We start from the raw sequence: 22,523 nt of genomic DNA, 5'->3' as shown, positions 1-22,523 counted from the left end.
CGTTATGAAGCTATCTGCAGCCACTGCAACATGAGTTCGATCCCTGGCCAGGGAGCTAACCCACATGGCACAGCAGACCTCTCCTGTCTCCCCCACTGCTGCCCTCCCCTCAGCAATATATTTCAGTCAATGCAACTGTTATGTTCCCCACTCTGTCTCTGGTGAATCCTCTCACCCCCGCACCTCTGGCCTTGTATGCAATCAATAAACCTTTAAAAAAATAAAAAAAAAATAAAAGGAGTTAATCTGGATTCAGTAAAATTTAGTTCAACAAATTTGTTATATGCACGGTCCTAATATTAATAAGATATAATTTTTACTGTACACCATGTGAATTATTCTGTGTTGCAAAATGATCTAAACCAGTTTGCCCATTCTGTCTCTTTTTTGAAGATTTATTTTATTTATTTATGCACACAAGAGCTGGGGTGCTGGCCAGAGATTCAGGGAGGTGAGAGGATTCATCAGAGACAGAGTGGAGAGCAGAACAGGCAGATCTACAGAAATACACTGCCGAGGGGAGCAGCGAGCAGGACAGGGGAGGTCTGTTGCACCATGTGGCCAGGGATGGAACTACTGCTGCAGTGGCTGCGGATAGTTCACAGCATTGAGATTAGCCCCTTCCACCACCAGGGAGGCCCAGTTTGCCCATTCTCAATGGATAGATTCTTTTAGTAAATATTGGTACTTCTGATATTTAGAAGCTTGTGGAAGTGATATCTCCTTTGTCATAACCATGCTACCTGGAGGTATTTTATGCTGAAAGCAAGCGTCAGATCAATTTTTTTTTTCAGATACAAACATTTATTGTTCAGAAAGCAGAAGACAATTATATAACCACTTCCTAAAACCACAGTGAAGCCATCATTCTTTATCCTTTAGGTACCTGAATAGAGTACTTGATAAAAATTCATTCTGAGGCCTATGAAACAATATTAGGAAGGCAAGATTCTCTGGCCCTATGGTTTGCAATCAGTCCTTCTAGAAGCAATCAAATCCTTTATAAATAAATGGTGGGAACATAGGATTAAATGCTCTTCTCCTAGAGTTAATGTTGAAGGTCTTAAGTGTCTGGTTTTACCTGATTCTTTCTTTCTTTCTTTCCTTTCTTTCCTTTCTTTCCCTTCTTTCCCTTCTTTCCCTTCTTTCCCTTCTTTCCCTTCTTTCCCTTCTTTCCCTCTTTCCCTCCTTCCTTCCTTCCTTCCTTCCTTCCTTCCTTCCTTCCTTCCTTCCTTCCTTCCTTCCTTCCTTCCTTCCTTCCTTCCTTCCTTCCTTCCTTCCTTCCTTCATGCACTGGGAACAGTCAGAAGCGCGGGAGGGTGAGAGACTTCGCCAGAGCCAGAGCGGGGAGCAGAGCAGGCAGAAGGACCGAAGTACACTGCTGAGGGGAGCAGCGGGCGGCAGGAGAGGTCTGCGCACCATGTGGGACCCTCTTCCTGTGGCCAGGGAGCAGCCGGGGATCGAACCGTCGCCACAGAGACTGCGGGCAGCATCGCAACCCAGCGCTCAACCGCTGCACCACCGGGGAGGCCCAGGTTTTACCTGATTCTTATACCCCATTCACCGAAGGATAGAAATGTCTGTATAATTTAAGCTAATTACATATCATAAGTGAACATCATTCATTTCGCCAATGAAACATATTTTACCATTGTGAAACAGCTATCTATTGCCATGCTGATGCTGTATACAAGCAACCACAAAGCTTTTGTGCCACAAAAAATAAGATTATTGCTTCTCTGCCTGGCTTCAGTGGGGGTTTGACTAAGCAGCTCAGCTGATCTTGTCTATACCTTTGGAACCCTGCTGCATGTGCCTCTCATTCTCCGGAAAGATATTCAGGGTTTGTTCTATGGTTATAGAAGAGAAGTGACAACAAATAAACTCAATCAAGCAAGCTCTTTCCAAGCTTCTTCTTGTGTAACATCTACTAATATCCTGTTCTCCAAAATAAATGACATGACTGAGCCGAGTCAGGGAGAGAGGCAGAACACTCCCCACAGCTGGCAAGCCCTGGTGCATTCACTGTGGTATACTTCTCTGCAGTGTTTCTGTTTCCCTGCTTTTGAAATACACAGAACTATAAAAACCCCAGATAAAAGCAGTGAAATCATAATGCTTTTATTGCTTAAGCTCCCTGGTTTTGAATTAACACTTAACATGAGTAGTTCATATGTTAAAAAACTGCTTTAACCTTGTGTTCTAGTCATTGGTGACTGTGGAGGAAATACACGTTAGACATTCCATGATCAGCAATGGCAGTTCTGTTCTAATGCCATTGTTTAATGGAACTGGAAAGTGAATCTTTAATATGGCTTATCTTTCGAGGTTGTCCATCTTCAAGTAGTGAGTCCTCCTGGGAATGTATTAATTAGCCCAGAATTAATAACCCTTCATTAACTTGTGAAGTTGAATAATGGAATTGGAAAAAGCCTAAATATTGTATCACATAGACTAATTTTTGTATTGTCCACTTGGTGGTAGAATTGTTTTTGGAAAGTAGTGTGAAGAGTAATGGGCCAAATAAAGAAAATTGAATCTCATGAATTCCTAGCCATGAGAAGAATGCAACATATTTTTAGTAAGTATTCTTATAAACCACATCATTACTTTTATTAAAGTATAAAAGATAATGCAGGGTGCATATGTTCATATAATAGCTTTTTTTTTTCCCCCGGAGAAGAGTGATAATTCCGTTTCCCAGTACATCAGATGAAGCTACTTGCTTAGTGGCTAAAGTTCAGTGCTAAGAAATCAAAACTTCAGAGATTTTAAAAATTTGATTAATTGTAAACATTATTTAATTCTTCCTAGTTAAATCCTTGTCTACTGACTAGTAACTCTGGCATTACTTGGGAGCTTGTTAAATGCAGAATCTTGGCCCTCACCTGAGACCTACTGCATCAGGCTGCAATTTAATAAGATCCCCAGGTTTTTTTTGTGTGCATTGGAGATGCACTGTTCTCCACTGGTAAAATGCAAGCAGTGACTGATGAGGGACCAGGGGTCAGCTATCAGCACTAGAGTAATTTAACAGATATTAAAAAATAGCTAAAAAATGAGATTAATATAATAATATACATCTCAAAGTCTAGTTGTGTAGAATTAATAAGATGACTTGTGTAAAGAGACTAGCAAATAATAGATGCTTCATAAATGTTAGTTTCCTCTTCACTTGTGTATCGTATTCAGAATAATTTATACCTAGACCTTTATTTTGGGAAACTCTGTAATGATAAAGCACATTATCACAGAGACACTATGTACCTTAATAATAATAATAATAATAATAATATAGCTAACTGGGGTATTCTAATCAGGGATGAGGTGGTTATATATATCTATCTAAACATTTATTTTTTGCTATAATAAAAAATAAAAGATGATTTTTTTTTTTTTTGTAGGCTAGAGGTCTTCAAACATTTTTGCTGTATGACCCTCTAAAAGAATTTTGGAAAAAGCAAACAATAATAATCATATACTTCACAGATAACTCCACAATTAGCATATACAATTTCTAGTGTACTAGAAATATTACCATTTAAAAATAAAACTACATTTCTCTACCTTAGGTTTACTATATTTAAAGTTTGTAAGACATTTGCTGGGTAATGCCAATTAGTAACGTGGACTTTTCTGTATTTTTGCAATTATTTTTGGTGAGAAACAGCTTGGTGAGGACTCGAATTGACTTTCACCAGTGTCTCATTCTCTGTGTTGGGTACTTTATTTAGCTTGTTTCAAGGAAGAGAAGTTGAATGGTTACATACTTATTTCTGTTAGTTCAATTTTGCATCTTTAAATAAAAGGAGAAGGGCTTGGCAAACTTTTTTCTCAAAGGGCTAGATGGTAAATATTTTAGACTTTGAGTAGCATATAGTCTCTGTCACAGCTATTTAAGTCTACCTTGTAGTGCAAAAGCAGCAATGACAATACACAAATGAATAGACAGGTTTGCGTTCCAATAAAGGTACTTACTCCAAACAGCACTCATTCCCATGCCCGACCCCCACGTCTGCCCTAGGAAACCACATAGCCACTTTCTGTCTCTGTAGATTTGCTTATGTGGGACTTTCACTTTTCTACTTAAAGCTTGCTCTGGTGATTTTGCCAGAATCTATTTCTCTGTATTAAATTCCTTTCCACTTAAAATACTTTGAATACTTTCTATTTCTTGCTTTGAAACTTGACTGGTACAGGCAGTTAGAGAAGAAAGATGAATGATGTCAACTTTCAACTTTTAAAGAAGAGCTTGTTTATGTATTGTGATAATGGGTATCAAATCATTTTGATATTCAGATTCAATAATAAACATTATATCAATATTTAGGAGCTTCTGGGTTGGTGAACGTGAAGATTTGGGGGGAAATGGTACACCTGGAGAGGGCTTGGAAGCTCTGAGCCTTTTTTAAAAAAATAAATTATTTTATTTTATATAATTCTTACATCAGCTCTGAGCCTTTTGCCCAAACCTTGCTCTGTGCATCTCTTCCATCTGGCTGTGATTGATATTCCTTAGTATCCTTTGCAATAAATTGGTAAGCCAGTGAGTAACAAATAAACATATCAATATTTATAGCAAGCCCAAAATTGCATTCTTTGAAAATATTTATACTGATGAAGAAAAATTTTATTCATTTTTAAAGAAAGTTTTGCATTTTTTTAAAAAGATTTATTTATGCATGCAAGAGCTGGGGTACAGGCCAGAGATAGGGGGTGTGTGTGTGAGAGGATTCACCAGAGATAGAGTGGGGAACAGAACAGGCAGACTGACTGAAATGCACTGCTGAGGGGAGCAGCGGGTGAGACAGGAGAGGTCTGTTGCACCAAGTGGGTTACTTCCTGGCCCACTGGGATGGAACTCCAAACTCATGCTGGGAGGCTGCGGATTGCTTCACAGTGTGATGCTTAACCCTTGCACCAGCAGGGAGGCCCAAGAAAAATTTTAGATGTTTCACTAAGCAAGCTGATAGTTCTCAAAGTTCTCATAGGTGAGATGCAAGACAACAAATCTGAAGTCTTGGTCACCATTTCTAGAATACCCTTTGAAACTAAGGATTTAATTTATGCTTTCTGGTTTCGTCTTCAAAAAGGTCTAGTAACTTTTTTTTTTAACAGGTTTTTTTTTTTTTTTTTAATAGGGGCATGTTTTATTTCTTTCTTTATTTGTTTGTTTTGTTTATGCAAGCACTGGGTACAGTCAGAAGCGCGGGAGGGTGAGAGAATTCACCAGAACCAGAGCGGGGAGCAGAGCAGGCAGAAGGACCGAGGTACACTGCTGAGGGGAGCAGCGGGCGGCAGGAGAGGTCTGCGCGCCATGTGGAACCCTCCTCCGGTGGCCGGAGAACAGCTGGGGATCGAACTGGCACCGTAGAGGCCGCGGGCAGCTTCGCAACCCAGCGCTCAACCGCTGTGCCACCGGGGAGGCCCAATCTAGTAACTTTTTAAAGTCACTTTTTGTTTGGCTCCTTATGACAAAATACCATGTATTTATTATTTAAACTTTCACATAATACAAATGCGATGACTACTTTTAGCACATTTTTTAGAGGTAACTATAAGTGAAGGTTTTTATCCTTTGAGATCTTTCTATGATACAAGAAATGTATCATAAGCGAAACTTACTGATACATTAGTATTTTTCACTGGTTTTTTTTTGAGTTTCTAGTACAGAAGTACCTCTGGTGCTTTCTGAGAAAGTTGTGCTGACCTTTAATTTGAATGACTCAAAGCCTTGACAAAGAGCTAAAAGGTAGATCATCTAAAATATGAATCAAAAGTGCACATCTATATGTATATCAAAGCTTCTTGGCAAAACCAGTGCTTTTATTTTTGTAATTAAAAGTAAGTGTCGGGCCTCCCTGGTGGCGCAGGCGGTTGAGCGCTGCACTGTGAAGCTGTTCACAGCCTCTGCAGCACAGGTTCAATCCCGCTGGCAGGCGAGAATCCCACATGGCGTGGCAGACCTTTTCTGTCTCCCCCACTGCTCCCCTCAGCAATGTATTTCGTCAGTCTGCCTGTTCTGTTCCCGGCTCTGTCTCTGGTGAATCCTCTCGCTCTCCCACACATCTGGCCTGAACCCCGGTTCTTGTATAAGTAAATAAATCTTTAAAAAAAATGTGTCTATCACATAGACATAATAAGTGTCTTTTTTTTGGCCAAATATTGCCTTCTTAACCTGAACAAAATAAAGTGATTCCTCATGCCCTATCATTTCAGTAACAATAAAATTGACAATCCCTGGCACTTATAATTATTTTACCAAGTACTTAGAGGTGTATTTTATTTGATGCTAATGAGACAGGCTTAGTAAAGTTTATATACATCTTTGCATAAATAGAGGCTAGGAGAGGTTCAATGACTTATTCAAAGTCACACAGTGAGAGAGCTTGAATTAACTAACACATTTTGACTTTAGTGTTTTTCACTACCTACACACAAAACAGCAGTTCCCTTATTTAATGATAATTTGGGCAACATGAATTTGGGGGGCAATTATGGGATGACTAGCACAGGTGTAATTTTCACTCATTGTTGCACAACTTACTCACCTTGAAAGCTAAATGACAGTCTAACACTTGTTAATATAACTTAATAAATTAGTTGTGCCCTGATGAGGGTGCTCTTAATGTGTAGTTTGAAACCTGATGTTAAATTTAGATTATAAGTTCACCTGAAGTGATTTAAGAAATATTATTATTAAATAATGGGAGCAAGTGTGAGTACATTTTCTTGGAATGAATAGTGTTTCAATTCAGTTTCACCTATTTAATTAACCTACACAAAGAACTAGAATCCTGTCCTTTTCTCTTACTCTGAGGATAGCTTAGTGTTGATTTTAAACAGTAAAGTACCTTTCAAAGATTGGATTGATTTGACTCTGCTTTCTTTTTTTTTTTTTTTTAAAGATTTGTTTATTTTTTAATTTTTAAAAAAGATTTATTTATTTATGCATACAAGAACTGGGTGGGGGGTACAGACCAGAGGTGCAGAGGCATGAGAGGATTCACCAGAGACAGAGTAGGGAACAGAACAGGAAGTCAACTGAGGTACACTGCTGAGGGGAGCAGCGGGCGAGTCAGGAGAGGTCTGCTGCGCCACGTGGGTTGCTCCCTGGCTGGCTGTGGGGATCGAACTCATGCTGCAGAGGCTATGGATTTCTTCATCGTGCTGTGCTTAACCCCTTGCGCCACCAGGGAGGCCCAAATTTGTTTACTTATGCATACAAGAACTGGGGTACAGGCCGGAGGTGTGGGGGTGAGAGGATTCACCAGAGATAGAATGGGGAACAGAACAGGCAGATCGACTGAAATACACTGCTGAGGGGAGCAGCGGGTGAGTCAGGAGAGGTCTGCTGTACCATGTAGGTAGCTCCCTGGCTGGGGATCGAACCCGTGCTGCAGTGGCTGCAGATAGTTTCATAGGTTGCATCTTAACCCTTTGAGCCACCAAGGGAGGCCCCCTGACCCTGCTTTCTGAAGAAAAGTATTGGAGAGGAAAACAAGACAGAAGATGGTTAGCAACTGGTGAAATTCCTTTCAGAAGCCCTCAGACCCTCCTCCTGCAGCACAGTGCTAGCATCACATAAATAGGGTTCCCTGCGTGGACCTTCAGTTTTTAGATTAACTTGTCTATCTATACTTTTGGCAGTGTTTATTTGTTTGGGTGTTTATTTGTTTCTTTGATTTAATGATGGGAAAATTAATCTTAGATTTTACTTTTGTATCATAGCTTCTCACTTATGAGCTTGATTGGGTAATACTTTGCTGGCTGGCTGGCTGCCCTTCCTCCATGTTCCACCATCCCACACACATCCATACTCATGTCTCCGGAGCAGGCACTGGCCTACATGCCTGCACCCGGGAGGCCCTTGACAGTAAAGGAATATCATGTGGTCTGTCAGCCCAATAATCGTTCTCACTGGCTGACCTCTAGACAATTTATTCATTTATTGAAATACATTATGCTCATTAATTCATTAAATTAATGGTATATTTGATTTATTAAATTAAGTAGTGTCAGACAGAAGTGACTCTACCACTTCCTTGCCTGATAACTGGACAAGTGACCTAAACTTTTTAGCTTTCAGTTCCCTCATTCGTAGAGTGGGGGTAATAATACTATCTATCTAAAAGTGTGATGATGAGAATTTAAAGATACTGTAGTAAAACAGCTCATCTTATGGCCTGAAAAATACTAGTATTATTAACCATCCTTGCTTTTAGGCCTGAACCTTAGCGAGCAGGACTTAATTTTGGGCAGAGGAGTACTGGACTAGTGTGATAATTTTAGGGACTACAGCTTGAAATTAGGATCAAAGAAAAATTCACATAAAGTCAAGAGCAGAACTTTAATGATAGGATCTTAAGGAAGAGAAATTCAGAGTTCACCCAGGAAATTTGTAATTATTTTGAGAGATAGCACCCCGGGTATGTACAGCATACTTGAGGAGGCTCAAGTCTCTATTGGAGATTCCAGCAACCCCTTCTCCACACATTCATATAAGGTTAGAGCGACTCAAATAAATTCAGGTCAGTGTGTGCATTACCCAGGAAGAAAGAGGTAGGAAAAAAAAATGTGTAGATTGGCACCAGAAATGATGAGATTCAATAGCGTTTCATTGCACATCTATCTACCCCCTTTCTCAGTGTTTTACTCTTGCAAACCTTATTTTTTATATATTTGAAATAGAATATGTGTCTAGGATTTTTTAATCAAGAAGGTGTTTGATTGGCGATACCAACTATTTCTGGTTAGCCATACTTTTTATAGCAATGATTATTGAATTATTTTTATTTCCAGTTTTACAGCAAGATAATTGATCTATATCACTGCATAAGTTTAAGATGGACAACATGATGGTTTGATTTACATATATTGTGAAATGTTACCATGACAGTTTCTGTTAACATCCATCTTCTCATATGGGTGTAATAAAAAGAAAAGAAAGAAAAAAACAGGACAAGTGTTTTCCCTTTGATACTGCATTCATAACAGAATTCAGAAACAGCATTTGAAATGATAAATTTGATATGATTTTTAATGCAGAGAAATGGAGAACTCTCCCAATGTATGTAAAACCTTTTGGTGATGTTCTCTTTCTTGTTATTTAAATTTGTATTTTTAAACTTATCCTTGTTTTCATTTTCTGTTTCAGAGTCCTAAATATTGCAGAGATAAGATGAAAAGGAATTGATGTGAGGGGGCTCCCTGTGGAGTAAGGGGTTAAGTCTCAGCCCTATGAAGCTGTGGGCAGCCACTGCAGCGCAAATTTGCTCCTCAAGGGTGGGGGGGAGCTGACCCACATGGTGCAGCAGACCTCTCCTGTCTTGCCTGCTGCTCCCCTCAGCAGTGTATTTCACTTCCCATTCTGTCTGTGGTGAATCCTCTCACTCCCCCATACCTCTGGCCTATACTCCAACTCTTGTATGCATGAATAAAATAAATCTTAAAAAAAAAAAAAAGAATTGATGTGAATAAGTCATTCCGAGAAAAGAGCATCTAGTAGAGAGATAGGATGCTAGTGGACTTAGGATGAGATACCAAAGAGTAGTGTGTATGTCTGTTTGTGCTTTGGAGACAGATTGAAGATGGTTATGTAAAAGAAAGTGTATTCAACTTAGAAGAATTAAACCTCATCTATTCTAAATGACATTTTTGAGTCTACAGTCTTAATTAAATAGAGTGTAAAGTTACTGATGGTGATTGTTAAAGTCAGGCTAAACTGCTGTGTGGAACAGATAACCTTGACAATCTCAGTGGCTTAACACAAGAAAGGCTTATTTCTCTTTTGTATTATAGTCTGGTGTAGATTGGGTAGCTTCCCTGTTTGGATCTCATCCAAGTAGTAACTCAGGGATCCAAGTTGCTTTTATCTTGCAAACTGCACTTTTGTGGTACTTCAGAGAAGCTGGTTGAGAGAGAAAGTGTGTGAATAGGGTGCATCCTTCTTGGATCAGAAATAACCTATTCTAGTTCACATTCCATTGTTACCAATTACTGACATGATCCCATTGGGACTCATGAGAGCTGGGAGATACAGAGGAACAGATGGATGTGTGGGGAGCATTAACAATCTATGCTACAGATACATTGCCCCCATTATGTTATTCTGTGTCCTTTATGTTATGGTAAATTTCTTTTCTTTTATATATTTTTTACATCATTCTTCATTTTTATACAATGTATATATGCTTTATCATCTTGGGTATAGACCCCATGAAATTCCCACCACCATTTCACCTGTGTACTGCCATGAAAGTCCCTTGTGCTCTTCCCACCCCTGTTTTGATCCAACTCTCTCCTCCCTGCCTGCAGAATGTCTCTGGTTTATAGTTGCCTGTTGATTTTGATTTTACTTTATTATAATTAATTTTTCCCCCGATCCCTTATTTGGATCCCCTACATTCCTCCTATAAGTGAAACCATATGGTATTTTTTTTTTTGTGTGTGTGTGTATATTTTTTTATTTTAATTTTTTTTAATTTTTATATTCCCCATACAATTGCAACCCCCTGATTTTGACCCCAATCTCTCCCCCACCCCCACAAAGTGTGTCTCTGGTTCATAGTTGTTTGCTGATTTTGAATTTTTTCTTTCTTATTCTTTTTCTTGGTCCCTTATTTAGGTTTTCTAGATTCCTATTATGAGTGAGACCATCCGGTATTTTTCTTTTTCTCTCTTGCTTATTTCGCTGAGCATGATCCCTTCCAGCTCCATCCATGTTTCTGCAAATTGCATATGTTTATCTTTTTTGAATGCTGAGTAATATTCCATTGTGTATATGTTCCACATCTTCTTGATCTAGTCATCCATTTTTGGGCATTTGGGTTGTTTCCAAAGCTTAGCTATTGTAAACAGTGCTGCTATAAACATAGGGGTGCAGATGCTCTTTGGAATTAATGTTTCTGTGTCCTTTGGGTAAATACCTAAGAGTGGAATTGCTGGATCATATGGAAGCTCTATCTTTAGTAGGTTGAGGAATCTCCGCACAGCTTTCCATAGTGGTTGGACCAGTTTGCACTCCCACCAGCAGTGCAGGAGAGTTCCTTTCTCTCCACATCCTCGCCAACATTTGTTGTTACTAGTTTTTTTTTTTTTAAAGATTTATTTTTTATTTATTTATTTATTTATTTATTTATTTGTTTGTTTGTTTGTTTGTTTGTTTGTTTGTTTATACAAGCACTGGGTACAGTCAGAAGCATGGGAGGGTGAGAGAATTCACCAGAGCCAGAACAGGGAGCAGAGCAGGCAGAAGGACCGAAGTACACTGCTGAGGGGAGCAGCGGGCGGCAGGAGAGGTCTGCGCGCCATGTGGGACCCTCCTCTGGTGGCCGGGGAGCAGCCGGGGATTGAACCGGTGCTGCAGAGGCCGCGGGCAGCCTTGCAACCCAGCGCTCAACCGCTGCGCCACCAGGGAGGCCCTGTTACTAGTTTTTTTAATATGTGCCATTCTCACTGGTACCATCTGGTATTTTTCTTTTTCTTTCTGGCTTATTTCACTGAGCATGATCCCTTCCAGCTCCATCCATGTTACTGTGAATGGCATGAGTTTATCTTTTTTGATTGCTGAGTAATAATCCATTGTGTATATATACCACATCTTCTTGATTCAGTCATCTATTTTTGGGCATTTGGGTTGTTTCCATAGCTTCTTGTGGTAAATCTATTATAGAATTGTATGAGGAAAAGATTTTTCTCTTCTAAGGAGTTGGTATACTTTTTTTTTTTTTGTATTCAGGAACTTTAAATTTACTTTTTTAAAAAAAAGATTGATTTATTTATGTACACAATCGCTGGGGTACAGGCCAGAGGTGGGGGGCATTGAGGATTCACCAGAGACAGAGTGGGGAACAGAACAGGCAGATTGACTGAAATACACTGCTGAGAGAAGCAGCAGGTGAGTCAGGAGAGGTCTGCTGCATCATGTGAGTAAGCTCCCTGGCTGGGTATCAGATGTACACTGCAGTGGCTGCAAACAGCTCCATAGGTTGTCTCTTAATCCCTTGTGCCACCAGGGAGGCCCTAAATTTACTTCTAATGTCTATCTGATCTCAGATTTTTGGTAGCATAATCTATGATACTACTCTACTGGGTTTTATTTAATCAGAGAGTATACTTTTTGTTTCAATCATTTGCATTTACTGTATTTATTTATTTGAAAATTGTTTTTAGGGTAAAGTGCAGTCTCCTGCTACCACAAATTATGTAGTTGAGTTTCCCACATTTGGGGAAATCAGAGGTCAGCACATCCTGCATGCAATGGATAATCCTTTGCTCTGGAAAAACTAATTGTGTGATCCTAGTATCTCCCCTGCTAATATGGAGTCTGGTTTTAACTGACCAGCTATACTTGTTTTTGTGTTGTGTCCACCCTCCTAGTTAATTATAACTGGTGTATTGAAAAAGATGTTTTTGACTGCAACAAATTACTCAGTTAACTGTGGTTTAAACAATAAGAGCTTTGTTATCTGACATAGTAATCCTGGTAGTTCAATGATTAATTCAGTGGTGAAGCAATATAACAGGGGACCATGTATATTCTACTTTTATTCTTTTTTTTAAAGATTTATTTATTTATATAAATAGCCTGGGGTACAGGCTAGTGGCACGGAAGGGTGAGAGGATTCACCAGAGACAAAGCTGGGCTGCAGAACAGGCAGACAGACTGAAAGTACTGCTGAGAGGAGCCGTGGGTGATACAGGAGAGGTCTGCCATGCCATGTGGGTATATCCCTGGCCAGCTGGGAATCGAACCCACACTGCAGAGGCTGTGGTCAGCTTTATAGCGCTGTGCTCAATCTGCTGTGCCACCAGGGGAGGCCCTCTACTTTCATTCTTTACAAATATCAGTGCCCTCCTTACTTAGTAGTTCTAGATATCACATACTATTGGAGACCTTGGTCAGGTCTGGGCTTTGTGACACTGGTGACAAATGATACTCATAGACTGGTCATTATGACATTGTTGCAAAGTAGGGCTAGGAGGCATACATCATTTCTAGTCATTATAGAATATCATATTATATAACCTGTGGAAAATGTGCAAAATGACTGGTAGCTGGGTAAGAAATTGTATCAAGAGATGGATATTAGGTCCAGGCAAATGACTTGTTAAAAAGGTTTTTGCAATCATATAAATAAATCATATTGGAGTATTAAGTGACATCTTTCGTGGGAGGTGTAGTAACAGAAATGGTGAATAGTAGCTGGATGTGGATATATAGTTAGGGTTCACTGATAAAGTGGGTTTGGAGGTGGGGGGAAAAGAGAGAGAGTTGAAAATGGCTTCAGGTTGGGCTTCAGGTTGGGCTCAACATTTAAAGAATGGAATTGCTTTTGTTTGAGATGAGGAATACTGGAAGAACTTAATGTTGTTTCAGAAAATAAAATGTGTTAGGTTGTTAACAGTCCCTGGAGGTAAAACATTGTATGAAGTCAGAACTGGCCCTGAGATGGAACTAAGATGGGGAGTTGGAATCAGAGCACTTTCAGGTCCTGAGGCCCAGATAGGTGGAAAAAGTATTTGGCATGGGAAAGGCATTTAGCCACCTCTCTGCTCTTTCATGAGATTTTATGCTTTTTTTTTCTCATAAAGATATTGCATATCTTCCAATAGATTTATTATTAAGGACTTTATATGTTTTGATGCTATTTTAAGTAATGTCTATTAAACCTTTTCTATTTGTTGCTATTGAGTTGAAATGCAAACAGTTCTTGCACATTGATTTTGTATTGCTCAATCTTGATAAACTCTTTAATTCTGTAGAGTATTTTTTATTTTTCACAGACAGTTATATACTTTGTGAATATGAGCATTTTTTTCTTCCTTTTGGTATCTAAACATTTTATTTGTTATTACTTTGCTTTACTACACTGGTTAGGATACCCGACCAATATTCAGTAATAGTGGAGCTAGTGAGCACTCCGTTTCTTGTTCCTACCCTGAAAGTGAATGTTTTCCAGTGTTTTGTTTTCCAGTTTAATGTTTTGTACTAGTTTTTATAGATACCCTTTGCTAGGTTAAGAACATGCTATTTCCTAAGAGTTTTTGTGAACTTTTTCCTTCCTAGAAGAAGATGTAGGGAAGACATTTATCTATAGTGTTCTTGCCAATGAATTTTTGGACATCACACCAAAAACACAAACAACAGGGCCTCCCTGGTGGCACAAGGGGTTAAGACACAACCTATGAAGCTGTCCCCAGCCACTGAAGCATGAGTTTGATCCCCAGCCAGGGAGCTACTCACATGGAGCAGCAGATCTTTCCTGACTTGCCCCCTGCTCCCCTCAGCAGTGTATTTCAGTCATTCCTCCTGTTCTGTTCCCCACTCTGTCTCTGGTAAATCCTCTCACCCCCATACCTCTGGCCTGTACCCCAGTTATTGTATGCATAAATAAATAAATCTTTCAAAAAATACAAACAACCACAGTAAAAATGAACACATGGGACTACATTAAATTCATAAACTTCTGCATAACAAAAGATACAGTTAACAAGATGAAAAGACAGCTAATCAAATGGGAGAAAGTTTTTGCAAACCATATGGCTGACAAGGCATTAATATCCAAATTATATACAAAAGTTATCCAGATTAATAATACAAAAAACAATCCAATTAAAAATGGGCAGAAGAACTAAGTAGACGTTTTTCCAAAAAGGGCATCCAAATAGCGAATAGGCACATAAAAAGATGTCCAACCACACTAACTTCAGGGAAATGCAAATCAAACCATAATGAGACATCACCTTACACCTGTTAGAATGGCTGTCATCAAGAACACAAGAGAGAACAGGTGCTGGTGAGGGTGTGGTGAAAGGGAACACTTACACTCTGTTGATGGAAATGTAAATTAGTCCAGCCACTATGGAATACAATAGGGAAGTTGGTAAAAAAATGAAAACTAGAACTCGCAAATCCACCTCTGGGTAAATACTCAAAAGAGATGCAAACAGGATTTCAAAGAGATATGTGTATTCCATATTTATTACAGCAGAATTTACAATAGTCAAAATATAGAAACAATTCACATGCCCATGAATAAATGGATAAAATGATGTGGTATTTATACGCAGTAGCGTACTATTCAGCCATTAGTATCATCCTGCCATTTGGGATAACGTGGGTGGACTTTGAGAATAGGAAGGGAGATAAATCAGACAGAGAAAGACAAGTACTTATCTTGATATTACTTATATGTGGAATCTAAAAAAAATCAAACCTGTAGGGCCTCCCGGGTGGCGCAAGGGGTTAAGCACCACACTATGAAGCAATCCACAGCCTCTGCAGCTAGAGTTTGATCCCCGCGGCTGGCCAGGGAGGAACACACATCGCGCAGCGGACTTCTGACTGGCCCGCTGCTCCCCTCAGCAGTGTACTTTGGTCGATCTGCCTGTTCTGTTCCCTGCTCTGTCTCTGGTGAATCCTCTCACCCCTCAGACCTCTGGCCTATACCCCACCTCTTGCATGCATAAATAAAATAAATCTTTAAAAAAAAAATCAAACCTGTAAAAAACAGTAATGATGGTTACCACTGATTTTTTAGCTTTTTTGATCATCTGTATATATACTTTAAGGGGTGGAAAAAATTTGCCTTCTTCTCTTCTGGGTTCTTTGACTGGTCTAATAATTAAATTGACATATGACAGGTTACAGGAGGAAAACAAATCTGTACTTACAGGAGTCCCAAAGTCATGACACCCTTTTAAAGGCAAGTCATGTAATTGAGGCTTAAATGCCCTCTTGAGCTAAGTAATGGGATGGGACTTCAAAGGGGAGGAGGGTAATTCACTTGAAGATAAGATGTATAGACACTGGAAAATTAGATTCTTCTGCTATACAAAGAGGTCTTTCAGTTAAGAAAGTTATCGCTCATAAAAACACTTTTTTGGGTACAGTCCTCCCACTAAATTCTCTTAGACGGTCAAGGGAGAGGTAAATATTTTTCCTGAGTCTGATGGTCTTGATGGCTTTCAAGATCAAAAGGATCCAAATGTGGACCTTGGGATGGCACGGTTATTCTGCTGATTGTCATTTCCATATCTTTTCTGTCAAAGTAGGTATGTTGTTTCTGTATTTGTGTTGTATGTAATTTATTTGTTTGTATTACAAAAGCGTATTTTTCAAACTTGACCTGTGATCATTCCTTATAACTCGGGTTATAGATAGGTCACTTCAGGAAGGATTTGTCTTTGTATTAGGTACTGCAGTTTCCATCAGCCTGGGTGCATTTTAAATTCTGAGAAACACTGAATTTTTTGAACCACTCAGATGGTAGGAATTTGGGCTGTAGTGAAGGCCAACTAGAGGACACAAAATTTCTGTGTTGTTATTTCCCTCTTTCACTTAGCACCTGTATTGCCATGGGCCATTTTCCTTTTAAAGTCTTTTTTTTTTTTCCCGATTGCATATGAATTCTGAATTTGTTTGTTTTTGAAGGGTGTTTCCTGTTTTCGGTGAGGTCACCTTCTGTGTTCCTCATCTTTGGACATGGCTTGCATTCTTGTCTCTTATGACCTCCGAGACTTTGAGAGCTTGAGAACCACATGACTTCAGTTCACAATTTAGTGAATCATTCAAGGTTCAAGTCATCTTTTATGCTTTTTCCTCTCTAAGCTTCATTTCCACTGAATGTTACCTTCATTACCTCTGAGTGTTACTAGCTGGAATGTTCAATACTTCATTTAAAAATTAAAAATATTTTAGTACATTTTTCTTATTGTTTATAATGGTATGATTAATTGTAGTAGTCACTCATGTTACCAGAATTGGAGTTCCAACACCTTAGTTTGATTGATTTTTATATTAAGAGCTGTTGAAAACTACTGATACAGATATTTAAAATTTTTTGAAAAGATTCATTAATTTTTATTTCTTTATGCATACAAGATCTGGGGTGTAGGCCACAGGTGCAGGGGTGGTGGGTGAGAAGATTCAGCAGAGACAGAGTGGGGAGCAGAACAGGCAGGTCTACTGAAATACACTGCTGAGGGGAGCAGTGGACAAGACAGGAGAGGTCTGCTGCGCCATGTGGGTAGCCCCCTGGCCAGCTGGGGATTGAACTTGTCCTGCAGTGGCTGGCAACAGCTAGATATCACTGTGTCTTTAACCCCTGTGCCACCAGGAAGGCCCTAAAATTATTTTTTTTAATTGAAGAACCACTGATTTACACTGTTAGTATTTTGCAAACACAGGATCCCCTCTTCAGGTATAATTGCCAAAGTGCACCCACCCCTGAAGCGTAGTCCTAGTCCTCCACCAGTCCATCGTGCTCTCCCCTCACACTGTTCTTGTTCCTCCCCCTCCCTCTCTGAATGTCTCAGTTCTATGGTCAGAGTTCAAGGATTGGTTAAAAATTTGTCTTTGATCCACTGTTTGGCTTCTTTATATTCCACATATAAATGACACCATCTATTATTTGTCTTTCTACTTCTGTCTTATTTCACTTAATGTTGTCTGTTTCCAACTCCATCCAGGTTGCTGCAGAAGGCTTAGTTTCTCTTTTTGATTGCTGAGTAGTATTCCACTGTGTACATATATCACAATCTTCTCTATCCTCTCATCTGTTTTGGGCACTTAAATTGTTTCCATAGCTTGGAAACATGTTGCAAGTAGTGCTGTAGTAAACATAAGAGTGCAAATTTCCTTTCAAATTAGTGTTTTTGTATCCTTTGTATGCTTTTGCACCTAGAAAGAAATTGTTCGGTTGTATGGCAGATCCATTATTTCACACGTGATAGCTCTTATGTGTTCTGAGACACCATATTTCATAATTTTGTGTGCATTTATATCTGAAGACTATATTCATAACACAGACCCAAGTATAGAAATACATGTGGATGCATAAAGATGTGTTTGCAGCTCTACAATTCAGGTTAATTGGGTTTGTGAGGAAGTCAGAATAGATGTGAAAATACCTGTTTTTGAATTATGCTTTTTCTGCACTATGCTAACTACATGAATTTGGGCAAAAGACTACTTGGCCTTCAGTTTTTCTCATCTGTAAAATGGGGATAATCATTTTGATCTCATGAAAATAATAATGTGAAAATCTGTGAAAATAATAATAATGCTTGCACAGTGCTTATCATATAGTAGACACTGAAAAAAGATGCTAAGTATTATCATTGTTGATAACTAATTATTAGTTGACCATTTTTCTTTGACTTTTAGGCTAATGGCAACTTGGTCTTTAGGTCTCAAAGTCTAATTGTTAGGCTCCTAATAGTCACATTCTTAGTTGAGACTACCCACATGCTTCCTGGGTTCCTCTGGCACATTTCCCCTTCCTGTGGCACCCACGTATTTTATGGACAACACCTTAATTAGGAATAGAATGCAAAATGCAGTTTGCAGCAATTGTAGCTTTATCTTTCACTCTATGCTTAATGTGACTTGGTGAATGTGGCTGCTTCTGAATGGTGAAAATATTACTAGCTGGCAGATAATCTCTCATTCCTTTCTAGCTGATCAAAAGAAGGATATTTATTGAGGTCAAACCATTGAGTAGTACTAGTTGCTTGAGAAATTTATTCAGGAAGATAGAGAGATGTTGTCAAAGGGTGGCTTTCATAAGTTTTTCCTTTTCTTTCTCAATACAGACTCAATGAAGACTATGCAGAGTAACCTAGAAGCCAAAGGCTACAGAACTTACTGTTATTCCTGGAGTCACTTAGCTCTTAACTAAATATTAAGATGATGGAAAATTAAAAATAAACCATGATGAAGTCACTGTTTTTCTTAAGTTATTTCTACATTTGGTACATATAGTCAACAATGTTTGATAATACTCACATGACTACTTCATGCATTATTACTAGCTATTCATTTAACATGTACTTTATCTTAGGGCAAGGGTGTACTATTTTTGCGAAAACTCTGACTCCATAAACATTTTAGAACTTTTCAAATGTGGATTCACTCAAGGCTGGTTTCCAAACCTTTTCGAATGGTACTGTGGAAACTATTCAGAGTTTACATGGGTCACATAATTTTGAATTATATCTCTTGTTCACTTTGATGCTTTTACTATTCTTTTAAAAAACTTGAAAGGCTAGGGAACGTGCTTTACAAGGAAGAGCAACACAGTAATTTTATTTCTCTTTGTTGGATGAGTGTAATTTATTTTTTCTTCTAAAGTGTAAGTTGTTCAAATTGCCAACCCTCCCTTCCCCGGACACCCTCTCCCTCCTCCAAAAATCAGTCTTGAAGTAGACAATACTGAATTCCAAAACTGACCTTTGCTCCAGTTTTTCTAAGGATAATCAGATTGTCAGTATGGCTTCTAACCAATTTACACATCATTAGAAGCCACAATATTAAACCAGTTTGGATTTTCTGTGATTATCACTCAAACTTATTTACTAATTATTTTTCCAAACAGCAAGATAAATCTCCATTGAGTCTTTCCCCCTCTGGTAATCCCTTAAGAAATCATTTTGCTATTAGCCTGGAAACATTCCAAAACCAGAACAGTGTGGTGGCAGTCTGCAGCATGGCCTCAAGGGAGACATCAGATGTTGGTTCAAATGTGACTTTTTTGTTCTTGATCCCAGATCTGAAAGTAAAGATGCAATGTGTCTCTGTAAAGGTGGTGCTGAATAGGAGTGTTCTATCTTTGTCAGCTCATCAGCCTCTGGGGAAGTGCAATCTAAAAGCCATCAGTGGACTCCAGGGCATTGCCTTTAATCTGAGTCTTTTTTGGGGTCTTGAAATATGGCGGGAGTAACCAATTTAAAGCAAGCAAATGCTAATCATGCAGTAGCCAGCTGTAGGAGCAGCTTTTATCTGGGGATTTAAAAACACTTTGCAAAAACATAAGTCATTAATCTTCACAGTGGCCCTCTGGAGTCATAAACATCCATCACCACCCAATCTTTGCTACTGGGAAATCTGGGATTTCAAAGGCATGGGATAGTGCTGCCCGCCAGGGTCCCAGGTGGGTCCTGTAATACAAACTGTGATCCAACCATCAGGCTCTGGAATTGATCTTGTGAGCAAGGTTCTGTGGGCCTGTGGAGAGATGTGACTGACGTGAGGGGGCAACATTAGAATTTGTGGAAGCGCTGGCTCTATCTGGACCCCATCCAAATGCTACGTGTTATTGGAGGAAATGTTAATGGGAAAAGACTGAGCGATTGTTTCTGGTTTTGGGCTTTTCCTTTCACTGATTATTTCTCTGCAGACCTCTCCTAGAATCACTCTTAATTTGATTTCTCATGCCTGAAGTCATAGATTCACAGTCTTTTTAAAAATAAAGAAGGCTTAGAAATTGACAATTTTTCATTTCTCCATAAAATTTTGATAATCTGCACAGGGGTATCAAGTTAGTGACAGTGAAGAGCGAGGTACTAGGGAAGAACTCTGTTTTTGTTACTTATCTTTTCTCCTGAAAATTTCTGGCCCGGGCCTCCCCTGGGGGCGCTGCGAGGCTGGAGGCTGCCGGCAGCCTCTGCAGCTCGGGGAGGGTCCCACAAAAAAAAAAAAAAAAAAAAAAAAAAAAAAAGAGGGCCTCCCCGGTGGCGCAGCGGTTGAGCGCTGGGTTGCGATGCTGCCCGCAGCCTCTGCAGCGCTGGTTCGATCCCCGGCTGCTCCCTGGCCACAGGAGGAGGGTCCCATATGGCGCTCAGACCTCTCCTGCCGCCCGCTGCTCCCCTCAGCAGTGTATGTTGTCAGTCTGCCTGTTTCTGTTCTCCGCTCTGGCTCTGGTGAATTCTCTCACCCTCCCGCGCTTCTGACTATACCCAGTGCTTGTATAAATAAATAAATAAATCTTTAAAAAAAAAGAAAAAAGAAAAAAGAAAAAATTTCTGGCCCATGCCAGGTGCATCGTGAGTGTTCTCTGAATGAATACATAACTGAGGAAATGCTTGTTTGGAGTATGTGTTCGAAGAAGATGAATTGTGGCAGTGGTAATTGTTCAGATATTACTCAAGTGAGCCTCACACTTTTGCTGTATCATCTTTTTCTGGTTTCTATAATTTTTCAGATTTTTCTGGTTGGGAAACTTTCACCTATTTAAGGCCCTAATTTTATTTTATTTATTTATTTTTTTAAATAATAAATTTTATTTTTATATTCCCCCATACAATTGCAAATGCCCCATTCTGACCCCAATCCTTCCCCTCCCGCCCCCCACCCCCCAAAAAGTGTCTCTGGTTCATAGTTTTTTGTTGATTTTGATTTTCACTTTCTTATATTCATTTTCCTGGTCCCTTATTTAAGTTTTCTAGATTCCTGCTATGAGTGAGACCATCCGGTATTTTCCTTTTTCTTTTTGGCTTATTTCGCTGAGCATGATCCCTTCCAGCGCCATCCATGTTGCTGCAAATTGCATGTGTTTATCTTTTTTGAATGCTGAGTAATATTCCATGGTATATATGTACCACATCTTCTTGATCCAGTCATCTATTTTTGGGCATTTGGGTTGTTTCCAAAGCTTAGCTATTGTAAACAGTGCTGCTATAAACATAGGGGTGCAGGTGCTCTTTGGAATTGATGTTTCTGTGTCCTTTGGGTAAATACCTAGGAGTGGAATTGCTGGATCATATGGAAGCTCTATGTTTAGTAGGTCCAGAAATCTCCACACAGCTCTCCATAGTGGTTGGACCAGTTTGCACTCCCACCAACAGTGCAGAAGAGTTCCTTTTTCTCCACACCCTCGCCAACATTTGTGGTTGCTAGTTTTTTTAATATGTGCCATTCTCACTGGTGTGAGATGGTATCTCATGGTAGTTTTGATTTGCATTTCCCTGATTACAAGTGATGTTGAACATTTTTTCATATGTCTGTTGGCCATTTGCATTTCCTCTTCAGAGAAGTTTCTTTTTAGCTCTTCTGCCCATTTTTTGACTGGATTATTTTCTTTGTTGTTGCTGAGTCTCATCAGCTCTTTGCAGATTTTTGTGATCAGTCCTTTATCATTAGTGTTGGGTGCAAAAATGTTCTCCCAGTTGGTGGGGTTTCTCTTTGTTTTTGTTATTGTCTCTTTTGCTGTGCAGAAGCTCTTTAATTTGATGTAGTCCCAGCTGTTTATCTTTGCCTTCACTATCACTGCTTTGGGTGATGTGTCTGTAAAGATGTCTTTGATGTGCAAATCCCGTAGTGTTTCGCCTATATTTCCTTCTATGTATTTTATGGTTTCAGGTCTTATGTCTAGTTCTTTAATCCATTTTGAGTTGATTTTTGTGTATGGTGCGAGGTAGTGGTCAAGCTTCATTCTTTTGCATGTAGCGACCCAGTTTTCCCAGCACCATTTATTGAACAAACTTTCTTTGCTCCAATGCATAGTCTTTGCTCCTTTGTCAAAGATTAGTTGACCATAAATCTGTGGGTTTATTTCTGGATTTTCTATTCGATTCCATTGGTCTGTATGTCTGTTCTTGTTCCAATACCATGCAGTTTTGATGATTATGGCTTTGTAGTATAGTTTGAAGTCTGGGAGTGTGATGCCTCCATTTCCTTCTTTTTTTTTCAGTAGAGCTTTGGCTATTCGGGGTTTTTGGTGATTCCATATGAATTTCAT

The 22,523-nt window shown here is 39.3% G+C and overlaps 1 long non-coding RNA gene and 1 pseudogene across 1 annotated transcript in view; one reads left to right on the top strand and one right to left on the bottom strand.

Moving 5' to 3' along the window:
- The window catches only part of LOC119261338 (uncharacterized), a 65,330-nt gene that overhangs the window by 21,311 nt on the left and 21,496 nt on the right, over positions 1-22,523 (top strand). The gene's annotated exons all lie outside the window — the stretch shown is intronic.
- Positions 12,178-12,323, bottom strand: LOC119230249 (U1 spliceosomal RNA; annotated as a pseudogene).

Source organism: Talpa occidentalis, unplaced genomic scaffold, assembly GCF_014898055.3.
Source record: "Talpa occidentalis isolate TD23 unplaced genomic scaffold, MPIMG_talOcc4v2.1 talOcc4.6, whole genome shotgun sequence".
NCBI lineage: Eukaryota > Metazoa > Chordata > Mammalia > Eulipotyphla > Talpidae > Talpa > Talpa occidentalis.
Note: the sequence above shows the minus strand (reverse complement) of the source record. Positions and strands in the feature narration are given on the sequence as shown.